Source organism: Acipenser ruthenus, chromosome 28 (genome assembly GCF_902713425.1).
Source record: "Acipenser ruthenus chromosome 28, fAciRut3.2 maternal haplotype, whole genome shotgun sequence".
NCBI lineage: Eukaryota > Metazoa > Chordata > Actinopteri > Acipenseriformes > Acipenseridae > Acipenser > Acipenser ruthenus.
Genome location: NC_081216.1, coordinates 11,164,418 through 11,179,054, shown reverse-complemented (window position 1 = coordinate 11,179,054; position 14,637 = coordinate 11,164,418).

Here is a 14,637-nt window from a genome sequence, read left to right as displayed (position 1 = left end):
TTGGCCTTTCTAACTTCCTTTTTGACTTGTGTTTGCAGTTCCAAGTACTCTTTCTGTGTCCTTTTTAAATGCTTTGTAAAGTGCCTTTTTTTGCTGAATATTTTTTTAATTGATCTATTAAACCATTTTGGACATTTTGTTTTAGATTTAGATTTGTCTGGGGCAGCAGTGTGGAGTAGTGGTTGGGGCTCTGGGCTCTGGACTCTTGACCGGAGGGTTGTGGGTTCAATCCCCAGTGGGGGACACTGCTGTTGTACCCTTGAGCAAGGTACTTTACCTAGATTGCTCCAGTAAAAAAACCCAACTGTATAAATGGGTAATTGTATGTAAAAAATAATGTGATATCTGTATAATGTGATATCTTGTAACAATTGTAAGTCGCCCTGGATAAGGGCGTCTGCTAAGAAATAAATAATAATTTGTCTATTTTTGGGATGTAATTGTTTTGCGCCTCTAGTACTACATTTTTGAAAAACAGCCATCCCTTTTCTGTGGATGTTTTCTCTATTTTACCCCAATCTACTTCTGTTGGTCTCTGTTTCATACCTTCATAGTTTGCTATTCTAAAATTGTAAACCTTAGCTTAAGTCATTATTTTGTGGGTTTTAAAGATCACTTCGAATGAGACCATGTTGTGGTCTGAGTTTGCCAATGGCTGTCTGACCTCTGTTTTAGTTATTCTGTCTTTGTTATTTGAAAAGACTAAATCAAGGCATGCCTCCCCTCTAGTCGATGCCTTGACAAATTGTGTTAGGAAGCAGTCATTTGTTATTTCCACCATTTCAATTTCGTCTGTCGTGCTCCCCAACAGGTTTTCCCATTTTACATGGGGGAAGTTGAAATCCCCCATTAGTACGGCTTCTCCTTTGCTACACACATTTCTAATGTCATTGTATAACAGATTATTTTGCTCGGCGTCTGAATTTGGCTCTAGAGGCATTCTTATTGTCCTGGAGAGATTATTATAGACACCTGGATGCACAAGTGCATTGTAGTTAATATAGGCAATTCAATTATAATAGACAGCTACAGTACTTGAAGTTGCTACCACCACTCCCTGCATTTTAATGATATTAAACTATTTAGGATCTTATCAAGGTACATGTGCTTTAATGCAGTGCTAACCAAGGTTTTAAAATCAGTTTCCATGCCTCTTATCACTGCTCTCATGATTGTGTTATAGATTTTTTGGTTCTTTGCCTGCATTTAATATATCAGTTAGAAATATGCAGGAATTAAAAGTTGCTACTGCAGTGTGACCCATGGAAAATGTCTCTGGTCAGCGGCAGGCACAGTTCCTGATATGACAGTGCACCGCGGGTCACCTGTCAGTTGCCATGGAAACTTTTTTTTTTTTTTAACATGTGTCAAAACCCCCCGAACCCCCCGAACTTGTTTAGAACTTAAATAAACCCTAGCAGGACACAAGTCGGTGTTGCTTCAAATCATGTGGCACTGTCACCTGTCAAACAGTAACTGAAGCTAACTCTTCAATCCCCAAAACAAAAAGATATATATTGATGGGAGAAAGAAATGGTGACAATCACATAAGACCTGCAACAGAAATGCAACATCAGATTTAGTCTAACTGGTGCATGCGCCGGTGTGTGTAATATTAAACTACTGTACCAGTGCCACAATGGGATTACTACGGCTCACGCAAACTGAACTGTCAACAACCTGATTATTTTTTCAGGATCTACGGCATTCAGGTCATGTTGCTAGGAGAAACACAAAACTACTGTTCTATTTAAACATTTTAATTAGTTATCTCAATACCCTTAGTCATTTTATATGTTAAATGCAAGCTTTTAGACTCTTGACTGACCTCCTCACAATCAAAAATACAAAAATAACACAAAATACAAAACAAAAAGGCACAAGGGCCAAAATAAAGGTTTAAATAAACACACACAAATGTGATATCCTGTCAGTTAAGAAAAGGCTGAATGCAAAAGCTTGCCAGAGACCCATGCTTACAACTGTATTGTCATATTTTCTTTAAATTCTCAAATTAATAAATCGAAACGGTAGTAAAGAGACCCGAGTAGCGTTGGGTAATTTAAAACCTGGGTTTCCGGGTACCCGTGCCGACCTCTAATATATATTTTGAACGATTTGTTCTGTATTTAATGTGGTAGCCAACTGACAGTATGAGAGGTGACACACCGAGGCAGTTTGTGAGGTTGAAGAATAGGCAGTTTATAAAGTTCACAAAGATTAAACAAAACGTTTATGAAAATATACAAAACAAAAGAAAACCTGCCCACTAATCTCACTTCTGCACTTGAATGGCGTTTCTGTTCATAAAACATATGCAACCAGCCTTAATTAAATAAAACACAGTCCATTGAAATAATGCGGTTGCTTAAAAGAACAAGCAAAATAGCAGTCCACAAACCACAGGCTTTTATGAATTCAGCGAGTGCACACTGTACGCACTGATATAAAAAAATTGCCTGTTTAAACGTGTTCAGTTTGGCATACAACTGGTACAGCTGAAGGAAACGGGTTGAACGCTGCACACAGCAGACAAGTAAGCAGGTGAGTAACAGTCCATTTAATACAGTGACTTTCTTTTTAAATAGGTGCAAACAGAACGCTGTCTTTCTTTTAAAAGAAACCAAGCACAAATGGATCCCGCCAGTATGCAGTCTGAGTTACTCACTAGAGATCTGTTTTGGCGAGTGCACCGGCTTCTCTTCATTCCAGACTGCAGACATGTTCCAGCTTCCTCCGGCAAGACCAAAATACAAGCCCTACTCGCTGATTATTTTGCAGTCCCTCCACACAGGTACCTTTGGTTCTTGAATAAAGTAGTCTGTTCTGCCCAGCGAAGCACGGCTGCTCTTGACTAAAACAGCACTAAAACAGTTGCTGTACAAGCCGGACTCAGCTAGCGAAACAAACCGACAACACCGCTTGGTAGTTCAGAGTTGCTGCTATACACAGAGTACCTATCACAATTACGTCCCTCCTCTAATTGCTGACCTGCCTTTTAACACCCCCTGGATTCCCGCGGACATGTCACCTGACTACTGACCACCGGGATCATGGGAGTTGAAGTTTCTTTATCTACAACATCGCTTTACCATCGTAACACCCGTCTTTCTAGTTTTGAGCTCAGGGGAAAGATATCAGAATCTCCACGTTTCTGATACCTTCCTCGTGTGCTCATCACTGACGGTCTGTTACAATATATATATATATAGTTTTGCTTTAGTAGTCTCATTGTCAATCAACAGTACCGTAGATGTACTTATTTCTACATTTCTGTGTGGTCCAGTGGTTAAAGAAAAGGGCTTGTAACCAGGAGGTCCCCGGTTCAAATCCCACCTCAGCCACTGACTCATTGTGTGATCCTGAGCAAGTCACTTCACCTCCTTGTGCTGTCTTTCGGGTGAGACGTAATTGTAAGTGACTCTGCAGCTGATGCATAGTTCACACACCCTAGTCTCTGTAAGTCGCCTTGGATAAAGGCGTCTGCTAAATAAACAAATAATAATAATAATATCCCATGATTGTAGCAGCCTTTTATATGTGAATAAAATACAGTGTGTTTGTTAATACTGTAGCGATCTGTGTATTATGTTTGTGTACTATATTCCCTCTTGTTTCCACTGTCTGTGTGCTGTTAATACCACTGTATTGTGTTCCTCTCCCCCCGTCTGTATTACCTATAGTTGCGGGTTCGCTCTGTCCCTGTGGCTGTGCGAGCTATCCTGCATGCATGGTGTGCTCATTGGTCCTAGTGTGCGGCTGGGGACCAATGGCATAGCTGTTCGCTCCGGCACCCGATTAGCATAAAGGGGCGGAGCTAAGATATAAAAGGGGGGCGTTGCACGCTCATTGTGTCGTTCCAGGGCAAGCAGCTAGAGCAGTGGGCTTTGTAGGGTGCTAAGAGTTAACATCATAAATAAAGCTTTGAATCTGAAAGTAGCGTGTTGTCTCCTTCTGTTCTGCCTACTGCGTGAAACGCTACAATACAGTACCCAAGAGAGGAAGGGGTTAAACACACCCTAAACAGAAATAATCTAGTTAATAAAGAACGGCATACAGCCCATTCAAATCTAAAAGTGCTTTGGTGCACTCTGCTGGAAAAAGAAAGCATTTGTTTTACGCTTCAAGCTGCACTGCAGGAGGACCGTGGTATACTGTGACGTGCTTCCAAGTACCAGGAGTTTCCTACAGTACCGGGCACATTTTCCATGGAACCCAGTGTACTTCCTGGTATAGAATTACTTACTGTTCTGTAGCTCAGGAGGCTATGTGGCCCACCGCTCAGGTAGTGGTTACTTACCAGAAAGAAACTGTTTTAATTATTTTTGTTATTTGTACTGAAAAAGAATAAAAACAAGCAAAAAAAAACATCTTCCGCATAAGCATAGGGAGATGTGATAAGTCCACTAATGTGAATAATGGATTGTAAAACCTTGGTTAGCACTGCTTCAAACCCAATTGTGTGTCTTGTATTCTTCAAAAACATTCTCCTGTAGTACTGAAAGATAAACGATACAAGACAAGCTAATCAGGCTGAACAGAAAGAAAACACATATCCTCCATCAAGCGGGGGGATCTGTTAATTAAAGCTTGGCTGCGGTGAGGCAGTGAGATAACTCCAACTTCAGTCTTCGCATCCAGTGATCAATTAGAATGTTCTGTTTATTCTTGCTGGACTTGCAATGGTCTTTGTGAGAAAGCTGGTTCCACTAGTGCAGGGGCGGCTATCTCTGATCCTGGAGAGTCACAATACAGCAGGCTTTATAGATAACCTTTAATCGTCAATTTCTAAAGACTTGGAACAATTTAATTTTGACTAGTTAAGCAGTATTTTTTTCAATTTAAGTAGTCATTTGTTCAGTTAAGTAATTTAGAGATAATTTGAAACAAAAACCTGAACACCCTGCAGCTCTCATGCACCAGAGCTGACCACTCCTGATTTAATTGAACAAATGAACTTGCTAAATTGACCAACAACTTACATTCTTCAGAAACTGATGATTAAGGGTTACCTATAAAACCTGCTGGATTGTGGCTCTCCAGGACTAGGGTTGGCCACCCCTGCACTAATGTATCCTGTCGATTCCAAGCAAAATTCAGGCTGCAGCTCATCCATTTGCTGTGGTTGAATCATTTTAGGTTTTACTTACTCATGGAACATGAAATCCTTTTCAAATCTGATTATTTAACAATCATTCAGAAACATTTCCATGTAAACTGTCTGATGGAAGTGAGCACAGTCGGGTTATCTGATTTCATGTAATCTGACCTGACCTTCTTAAAGGTCCCCTCAGGGACCCACTAAGATTATTTTCTATTGGTAATACCAAAAAATGTGAAACAAATAATGTGTGTTATAGTTGAGTGGAAAATCAGTTTGGATGGGTGTGGCAAAGCGCCCCGCCCCTGTGTGCATTTGTGTTATGTGTTGTATGTTGCGTGTGTAAATGTTGGTGTATAGTCATTGGTACACGGGATATAAACGGGTCTGTGTTTCACGTGTATTTAAAAAGTGTAGATTTGTATTTAGGCACGAGGAGAGCACAAATCACTTCACGTGCTGGTTAAATGTAATATGTGAGCACGGGGTTGCACAGAATTCATTCACGTGCTGGGATTCAAGTGAATAATTAATTAGTAATTGAATCCCAGCACAACAGTATAAATAGACACATTTTCTTTCACTCGTGGTTGGTGTTCGGTGAGTGGAGAACGGGAGAGAGAGAAGGAGAAAGTAAAAGAAAGCAAAAGCAAGCAAAAGCGTAAAGATAAGTGTTTTCACTCACCGTGTTTGTTCGTCCTTGTTTGTCAGTGTCTGTCCGTTTTGTTTGTCTTTTTATTTTGGCGTGTAGTGCCGTGTCCCGTGTTTTTGTGTTTCAAACCTTTTATTTTCTGTGCTGTTTTATTAAATGCTGAGCGAAACCATTCGCTCAGCTCCACCAAACTCCAAGTCTCTGTCTGTTTACTCCCTGCTTCTGGTCTGACGCCACCCACTCCGGCCGTCTTTGTGACACGTGGTGTCAGAAGTGGGATCGACAGCGCCTCCAGGACTCAGGCCAGAGCAGGAACCGCAGTTTGGATTTAAAAAAAAATAAATAATAAAATAAAAAATAAAAAAATGGCAGAAGACGCCATCAAAGTGCGGGACTGGATGCTGGAAAATGCTGGGCTGGAGGCCCAGTCTATACCAGTAGTTGTCCAGTTCCTGCAGTTTATGGACAGGGAACGATGGGAGGCTTATGCGAGGGAACAGACCGTAAGCACCTGGGAGGAAGGTGTGGGGTTGGTCCTCAGCTACCTGGAAGCAGTTATAAGTGGAACAGCAGCCCAGGTAGCAGGTCCACCAGCAGAGGAAGAATGCCTGCTGTCCCCTTCTCCACCAGCAGAGGAAGAATGCCTGCTGGTTTTGCCTCCACAGCCCAAGAGGGAGGAGCCTGAGCGTCCACAGCCCAAGCGGGAGGAGCCCGAACGTCCTACGCCTGAGTGGGAGGAGCCCGAACGTCCTACGCCTGAGTGGGAGGAGCCCGAACGTCCTACGCCTGAGTGGGAGGAGCCCGAACGTCCTACGCCTGAGTGGGAGGAGCCCGAACGTCCTACGCCTGAGTGGGGGGAGCCCGAACGTCCACAGCCCAAAAGGGAGGAGTCGGTGCGTCCACAGCCCAACAGGGAGGAGTCGGTGCGTCCACAGCCCAACAGGGAGGAGTCGGTGTGTCCACAGCCCAACAGGGAGGAGTCGGGGCGTCCACAGCCCAAAAGGGAGGAGTCGGTGCGTCCACAGCCCGAAGAGAGGGAAGTCGGGGCTTCCACAGCCCTAGGACCCAAGCTGCCAGCAGAGGGTGAATACCTGCTGGTCCCACCTCCACCAGCAGAGGGTGAATGCCTGCTGGTTCCACCTCCACCGCAGTGGGAGGACTGCTTGCCCCTCCCACCTCCACCAGCAGAGGGTGAATACCTGCTGGTTCCACCTCCACCGCAGTGGGAGGACTGCTGGCCCCTCCCACCTCCACCAGCAGAGGGTAAATACCTGCTGGTGCCGTCCCAAGAGCCAGAAGGGGAGGAGTTACAGGCTCAACCCCCTGAAAATTTTTGGGGGGGAGAAGGGCAGGATGCTGGTGTCCCCCAGCAGCCTCTAGCTATGCTGCTGAAGGCAGCACGGCGCGCACATGCCCAGCCGCCACAGCAGAGGGAGCCAGCACCGCCCGGAGCAGAGGAGCTGCCTCTGCCTCCACCACCTCCAGGAGCAGAGGAGCAGGAGCTGCCTCTGCCTCCACCACCTCCAGGAGCAGAGGAGCAGGAGCTGCCTCTGCCTCCGCCACCACCACCGCAAGGAGCAGAGGAGCAGGAGCTGCCTCTGCCTCCGCCACCACCACCGGAAGGAGCAGAGGAGCAGGAGCTGCCTCTGCCACTTCCAGGAGCAGAGGAGCAGGAGCTGCCTCTGCCTCCACCACCGCCAGAAGCAGAACAGCAGGAGCTGTCTCTGCTTCCCGTACTTCCACCACGGGGAGTACGGTGGCCGGAGCCCCAGAAAGGGGAGCTGTCGGCCACGAAGAAGGGGGAGGAGGTCTGGAGACCACCAACCCCAGCAGCAGTTTCGCTGCCGGAGATCGTGGGGGAGGTCCGGAGACCTGCTCCCACTGCAGCAGTTTCGCTGCCGGAGATCGTGGGGGAGGTCCGGAGACCTGCTCCCACTGCAGCAGTTTCGCTGCCGGAGATCGTGGGGGAGGTCCGGAGACCTGCTCCCACTGCAGCTTCTTCGCTGCCGGCAGTACTGTGGTCGGAGCCCCACCAAAGGGAGCTACCGGCTACAAAGAAGGGGGACGAGGTCTGGAGACCACTTTCCCCAGCAGCAGTTTCGCTGCAGGAGTTCTTGTGGCCGGAGCCCCACAGGAGGGAGCTGCCGGCTACGAAGAAGGGGGAGGTCGGGGGACCACCTGCCCCCGCAGCTTTTTCGCTGCAGGACGGGACCAACAGGCTGTCAGCCGTGCCACTACCGGCAGGGGTGCTGACAGCATGGCCAGCCATGGGCCCACTGAAGCCTCCCTTCCCAGCCCGAGACTTTGTCCTGGACTGCTGGATTTTTAAGGGGGGAGGTGGCCGTTGAGGCCATGTGTGCTGCGCACAAGGGGGGGTATATGTGGCAAAGCGCCCCGCCCCTGTGTGCATTTGTGTTATGTGTTGTATGTTGCGTGTGTAAATGTTGGTGTATAGTCATTGGTACACGGGATATAAACGGGTCTGTGTTTCACGTGTATTTAAAAAGTGTAGATTTGTATTTAGGCACGAGGAGAGCACAAATCACTTCACGTGCTGGTTAAATGTAATATGTGAGCACGGGGTTGCACAGAATTCATTCACGTGCTGGGATTCAAGTGAATAATTAATTAGTAATTGAATCCCAGCACAACAGTATAAATACACATTTTCTTTCACTCGTGGTTGGTGTTCGGTGAGTGGAGAACGGGAGAGAGAGAAGGAGAAAGTAAAAGAAAGCAAAAGCGTAAAGATAAGTGTTTTCACTCACCGTGTTTGTTCGTCCTTGTTTGTCAGTGTCTGTCCGTTTTGTTTGTCTTTTTATTTTGGCGTGTAGTGTCTTGTCCCGTGTTTTTGTGTTTCAAACCTTTTATTTTCTGTGCTGTTTTATTAAATGCTGAGCGAAACCATTCGCTCAGCTCCACCAAACTCCAAGTCTCTGTCTGTTTACTCCCTGCTTCTGGTCTGACGCCACCCACTCCGGCCGTCTTTGTGACAATGGGATATCAGAAATATACATAAAACACCTCTCCTTTATTGACTTGCGGGGTGGTAAGGGCCCAAAGCCCTTTCATTAATATACAATGGCTGGGCAATAGCTTCAGGGTGAAGTGGCAGGCAGGCAGGAGGATTTTTACAAATTAAAGAGCTTGCAAGTGTAACAGGACTACTTTGTTCACCCTCTTGACTATTGTACTCTGCGTTGTGTTTCTTTTTTTTAACGATGATGACACAAAAACATGCGTTTTCAGTATCGGCTTTGTTTTTATTCTGCATTGAAAATGAAAAGAAAAGAAAATTGCATTTCAGTCTGGTTACTGCATCTTCATCCACCTTCCTCTGAGACTTCAAAGACAGGAAAGGCAAAAGCAAAACAAAAAAAACAAAAAAAACAAAAAAACTACCATAACATATAGTTTAACATTTGTTTTTGTACTAACTTTACATTGTCACACATCCATCAAAAGTATGTAAGCAAAAAAATACGCAACATTAATGATACATAGCATTTTAAATTCAGTTATACAAGACTTACAAAAATACTGTATATAGTTTAATTTGTGAAAAATAATTAAACCGTAATGCCTGCATTGAAAATGAAAAGAAAATTGCATTTCAGTCTGGTTACTGCATCTTCATCCACCTATTCAGTAATTAAAAGAAACTCAAGATATAGAGCCCAAACAACAAAAATACAACACTTAACAGCATTTAAACAGTCTCTCTTTTCTTTACATTGAATAGCTATACAGTGGTTTCGTAATGGAGGTTACGTAGTGGAAAAAGGCTGCACTCACACGCACATGTGGGTCGGCCACGGGAGACAAAAATAATAACTTTTAAAACTTTCTTTGCGTCACAATAAACACATTTTTACAACTTACATTTTTATCACATTAGTATTATTGTCTAATATTCTGATTCATATGTCCAAAGTGATATACAGTTTTCAGGGATTTTTCTTTATTAAGCATGCTACGAACTTTTTATTTATTTTTATTTTAGCAAAACATTAATTAACACCAAACATCCTCTCAACATACTTTTTCATTACCCAAAGTTATTACGTTTATAATGTTGTCCTTCTTTGTTAACAAATGTGCATTTTGAGTGATTTTTATGCAATTTAATAGACAACAACAAATCAATGTACCTTCCTCTGAGACTTCAAAGACATAAAAGGAAAAAACGATTGCGTTTCAGTACCATTGCTTACATTTGGACTATACCAAAATAACTCAATGTAATTGTTCCGCTGTTTGTTTATTTTTTTTTCCAAACAGACTGCTCATACAGCTCTATAATAATTAAAAAATTCAAGTCAGAAAATGTTTATTTCCTTAGAAATAATTACTACACTGTGTGTTATACAATTCACATTACCCATTACTTGTATAATGGTACTGTCCATTACTCTGAAGCCTTACGAGGAAAAAATTGTCTGACTTTTTAAAGTGACAGCAACAGCCTAATGAAAATCTAGTGAAACCACTACTACTGTTACACAAGCTCTCATAGTCCTGTGTGGCACCACCCCTGATTGTAGCCTGTGCCATTGTCCCTTGCATTTCATTAGCATTAAAAGTAAAGAGAATAAGTGATACCAAGGAAGACATCCTGTAAAACTCTCAAATATTGCACGAGTAGAATATTTTGTACACTTTTAAATGCAATAATTAATTAAGCAGCAGTGTTTATAGCACAGATCAGGGTAGGCAGCCGGTAATTTTAATTTACCAGAAGGGATGTCTTAGTATAAGGATTAAAACATTAAAACGCTTTCCCACCACTGTGATGTTGAGAACCTATGGCAAAGACTTAGCAAATTGTAAAGTGTGGTTAAAGTCTTGCTAATAAGAGGGAACTTTATTTTTTATTTTTAATTATATACATACCTTTGTATATGTATTTTTAAACATCACCTGGGAATATTTTGTTTATATATATATATATATATATATATATATATATATATATATATATATATATATATATATATATATATATATAATTATTTTATATGGACATGCCAAGTTACGGGTACTGACAAGTATTCGAAACAAGTATGACCGTTTTTTTCTCATTATTTGGAGAAAAAAAATATTTAAAAAATGCATTGAATCAGCTCTGGCACCAATAGGAAAGTGGCAACTGAAGGAGGCACCAGTGTGACACAGTCTCTGACATAGTGGACTACGTGTCATTCTGTGTTGTGTGAGTGAAGAGGTCAGACAGATGGAACGTTCAGCTCAGAATCAAACTCCTTTCAGAGATATATTACTTTCACTTTCAAAAAGGGAATTCCTAACAACTTTTCTAAAATAATATACTTTATTAAAATACACTTAAAAAATTAATAATTTGTGTTGACATTGGGTAACTTGGGGATCTTCTTCAAGTGCTTGACCGTGCAACTAATTGTATTTTTTTCCAAAGAAAAATAAACAAGTAGTGTTTTTGTATTTGATTCCAGAAACAGTAACACTTTACAATGTGTCTCCAATTACACTGTATTTACATAGTAGTTACACAGTAACTACATTTGTAATTACACACAACTACAGTGTAATTGTGTACTTAATGTGTAAATCCGATAATCGCTATATGTAAGTACACAATCGATACATCATTTGTAACTACAATGTAACTACTTTTAAAAAAAAATCATTGTGATTGTTACAAATGTACTTACATATAAATCTTACTTGTCCCAATTTTTCCTTAAAAAAAAGCTAAATATGGTTTTAGAATGAGTAACTACAATTGTGTAACAGCTGTTACAGTGCATGGGTAATGTAAACTACAGCGTCAATAGCAGATAAAATTATAAAATAAGAATGAGAATAACATTATATTCTCATTATAAACATTAAGGTTAATAGTTTTTTTTTTATTTATTTGTAACTCCTTTTATTATTTAAGTCATGTTAGAGAGGTTACAGGGGAGTTTTTCACAACTCCACTCAGGGATTCACAACTTTGGTCTTCCAGGTCCATATTCCAACAGGTATTGTTTTTTTATAGCTCTTTTTAAATCTCCACCTGCTTAAGAGCAAAAAGGGGGCTTCAACTTGTCTAATTATGCAAATAATGAGTTCAATTAGGTCATTTGGAGCTGATGGAACAACAAAAAACCCAGAAACCTCCCTGCCCTCCAGGAACAGGTTTGGGATCCCCTAAACTACATACTAAGCATAGATACCAGCACATCAAATCCAGACATTACAATGCAATTAAAAAATAAATAAATACAAAATATACCAATATGTGTACTGTGTATGCACTATGTATATACCATGTACTTACACGGTACTTACACAGGAACGGCTTACTACAGCTGTGTAAATACCATGTACTTACACGGTACTTATACAGGAACTGCCTACTTAATGTAAAGTGTAACTTCTTGGGTAACAGCTGAGTAAGTACTATGTACTTACCTGGTACTTACTCAGGCACTGTGTACAGTAACCCTTTCATGGCTCAAATGAGTTGCATTGCTCCTCTTCTTGTCCTCCCACAGGGGTGTCAAACTCAGTTCATGGAGGGCTGCTGGTTTTCATTCAATCCAACTCCTTAGTGACTTAATTAGCTGGATACATTTAACACACATCCAGGCCCCATAATATTTTATATGCAACTGTACCTTGAATCAAATGCAAATATTAAACCATCAACTGTAGAATACCATGTAAAAATGTTACATTGTGTAAATAATTAGATCAATGAAGTAATTAAGAGCAGAAGTCAGAACAGAAACCAACAGATACTGTGCTGAGTTTGACACCGTTTTAATACATGCAGAGATGACAGGAATGTAATGCATCTTAATAAGGTTATATTAGAATCCATAATATGTTAAAAGACAAGAAATGTGTCAAAATCTGTTTTATTGACAGAAAGCAAAGATAACAGTCCTTCACAGCATCAAGTATATAATATGAGCACAATGTTATGTAACCCCCCCCCAAGAAAGAAAATAATATAACAATCCAGGCTTTCCTTTAAGTTACGTTAAACTGAATATATTACTACAGGTCAGAAATACTCCTACCCCTACAGAGCTACAGAGCCACAGTCATGAAGGTTTAATAAGCAACATAAAATGTGCAGGTTTTAAAGATGTGACCACAAAAGGAAAGAAAAAAAACACTGCAATAATTACAGGGTTGATGTAGTTCTAAATCTAAATTATACAGTATGTAGAGCCTATCAATTATCAAAATGTAGTTATCTGCTGATATTACCAAACCATTAAAAATAAAATGTAGATCAGCACATGCAAATATTAACTTCCAGGGATGGAAATAAGACTCTGTGGCAAAGTGGTTGCTGATTATGTACAGGTGCAGAGGTGATGCAGTGCAGGAATAAACAGGCAGAGATTTGTAATCCGGTATGGAAAAATATCAATTTTATTTTAGTTATAATCCAGGTCTGGTGACCAAATAATACACAGCGATGCGTAAAACACGGAGAACAGTAACAGGGATTGCAGCCCTAAAGAATAAACACAGTATCTCTCCCACAGTATACAACCACGGTCACCAGTCGGGTGCGTGCTGTAGTGCTCGTAGTGGGTGATACAGTTTAAAGAGTGACAAATAGTGCAGTGCTGTTCCGGGTTCAGTGCTGGCTCTTAGCGATAGCTCCGGAACGTGTTAGCCGTATATAAACACACAAGTAACAATTATAGACAAGACAAACAAACAAACACTCACTATACTCTTAATACACAGTGCACGGGTCCTTCCGGGACTATTTCGAAACCAAAAGCGAAGGAAGGATTTACAATTCTCCAGCCCCTTTTATGCAATTATGTATGACCCCTTGGTAAACGACTGCAGCTGATTCTATTGCCTGCAGCTGCTACCTCGTTTACCTTCCAGGTCAATACATTCTCGCACTGGAGTCTCGTCTTTTTCCAGGCTGATTGACTTCCCGACCCAGGGAATGAACTGTCAGGACAACCTGTCCAAAGCCTTTCCCTTTTGCTACTTCGTATCCTCACAGGTCAAGAGGGAGATTTACAACCACAACTCATTATATTTCCATCACAGACTCTCATTGCATAGCAGTTGAAGCCATTTTGGGTTTTATGAGCTGCAGGCTCTCGTGTTTTTACCTTCTTCAGTAGAGTTTATACAAGGGCCTGCAGTTAGTAAAACCTGAAATTAACCAAACTGCTATGCATTAGGAGTCTTATTTCCATCCCTTACTTCACACACCTTTCACTTTTTCAGCTTGTAATTGGCAGAAGCTTTTTAGTAGCTTTCATTTCATTTGATCTTTTGCTTTACTTCTGTGGTCATACATCTTGCACATCGTTCTGCGTAATCATAACGTTTTTCTTGCAGTGGTTTGAAACCACTGACATAAAATGTGGTGCAGCTATCATTATTTCAGCTAACGGTGTTTTTAATGCCAGAGTGTTTCGGTCAACTTTTACTCTTTTCAAAGCCTTCTGCATGTTGCCTTCAGATTTGAAAGTGTGAAGTACCATCTGGTTTCTTTTTAGGACATCTTCTGGGCTTATTGCTAAATGTACAGAAAATAAAATACATTTAGTTACATGGACGTATGTGTAGGCTAAACTGGAAATAATGTTAATTGCAATCTGTGATTTTGTAATGCAAGGGTTTTCAATCCAGTTCCTGGTGACCCACTGTCTCTGCTGTCTTTTCCCCAACTGAGCACTCAATTATTTCATCAAACCCTTAATTGAACTAATAACTTAATAAATTAGACTTTTTTTCCCTCCAGCTCTTAAACAGTCGGAGATATATTGAGTTCAGTTAAGTATCTGAGTGTTCCATTGACCCAAAAACCAAAAGACAGTGGATCACCAGGAACAGGATTGAGAACTTGTTTAGTGTCTCATACATA